This window comes from Anomaloglossus baeobatrachus, unplaced genomic scaffold (assembly GCF_048569485.1).
Source record: "Anomaloglossus baeobatrachus isolate aAnoBae1 unplaced genomic scaffold, aAnoBae1.hap1 Scaffold_2638, whole genome shotgun sequence".
Taxonomy (NCBI): Eukaryota; Metazoa; Chordata; class Amphibia; order Anura; family Aromobatidae; genus Anomaloglossus; species Anomaloglossus baeobatrachus.
The window spans coordinates 30,741-32,508 of NW_027442170.1; positions in this window are offsets into that span (position 1 = coordinate 30,741).

Here is a 1,768-nt window from a genome sequence, read left to right on the forward strand (position 1 = left end):
TTTTAAGGCATTTCGCGCATACATGAAATGAACACATTTTTCTCCAAAACTATAACAGATGCAAGCTTGTCCTGTTTGGTGGAGATGATATTTAATAAAATAAGTAGAAATCCACTAAAAGTTTTGTTTGGTTATCTTGCAATCCCGAGATAATCGTCTCCATGCTCCAAATCCATTTTAAAGCCATTTTTAAGGCATTTCGCGCATACATGAAATGAACACATTTTTCTCCAAAACTATAACAGATGCAAGCTTGTCCTGTTTGGTGGAGATGATATTTAATAAAATAAGTAGAAATCCACTAAAAGTTTTGTTTGGTTATCTTGCAATCCCGAGATAATCGTCTCCATGCTCCAAATCCATTTTAAAGCCATTTTTAAGGCATTTCGCGCATACATGAAATGAACACATTTTTCTCCAAAACTATAACAGATGCAAGCTTGTCCTGTTTGGTGGAGATGATATTTAATAAAATAAGTAGAAATCCACTAAAAGTTTTGTTTGGTTATCTTGCAATCCCGAGATAATCGTCTCCATGCTCCAAATCCATTTTAAAGCCATTTTTAAGGCATTTCGCGCATACATGAAATGAACACATTTTTCTCCAAAACTATAACAGATGCAAGCTTGTCCTGTTTGGTGGAGATGATATTTAATAAAATAAGTAGAAATCCACTAAAAGTTTTGTTTGGTTATCTTGCAATCCCGAGATAATCGTCTCCATGCTCCAAATCCATTTTAAAGCCATTTTTAAGGCATTTCGCGCATACATGAAATGAACACATTTTTCTCCAAAACTATAACAGATGCAAGCTTGTCCTGTTTGGTGGAGATGATATTTAATAAAATAAGTAGAAATCCACTAAAAGTTTTGTTTGGTTATCTTGCAATCCCGAGATAATCGTCTCCATGCTCCAAATCCATTTTAAAGCCATTTTTAAGGCATTTCGCGCATACATGAAATGAACACATTTTTCTCCAAAACTATAACAGATGCAAGCTTGTCCTGTTTGGTGGAGATGATATTTAATAAAATAAGTAGAAATCCACTAAAAGTTTTGTTTGGTTATCTTGCAATCCCGAGATAATCGTCTCCATGCTCCAAATCCATTTTAAAGCCATTTTTAAGGCATTTCGCGCATACATGAAATGAACACATTTTTCTCCAAAACTATAACAGATGCAAGCTTGTCCTGTTTGGTGGAGATGATATTTAATAAAATAAGTAGAAATCCACTAAAAGTTTTGTTTGGTTATCTTGCAATCCCGAGATAATCGTCTCCATGCTCCAAATCCATTTTAAAGCCATTTTTAAGGCATTTCGCGCATACATGAAATGAACACATTTTTCTCCAAAACTATAACAGATGCAAGCTTGTCCTGTTTGGTGGAGATGATATTTAATAAAATAAGTAGAAATCCACTAAAAGTTTTGTTTGGTTATCTTGCAATCCCGAGATAATCGTCTCCATGCTCCAAATCCATTTTAAAGCCATTTTTAAGGCATTTCGCGCATACATGAAATGAACACATTTTTCTCCAAAACTATAACAGATGCAAGCTTGTCCTGTTTGGTGGAGATGATATTTAATAAAATAAGTAGAAATCCACTAAAAGTTTTGTTTGGTTATCTTGCAATCCCGAGATAATCGTCTCCATGCTCCAAATCCATTTTAAAGCCATTTTTAAGGCATTTCGCGCATACATGAAATGAACACATTTTTCTCCAAAACTATAACAGATGCAAGCTTGTCCTGTTTGGTGGAGA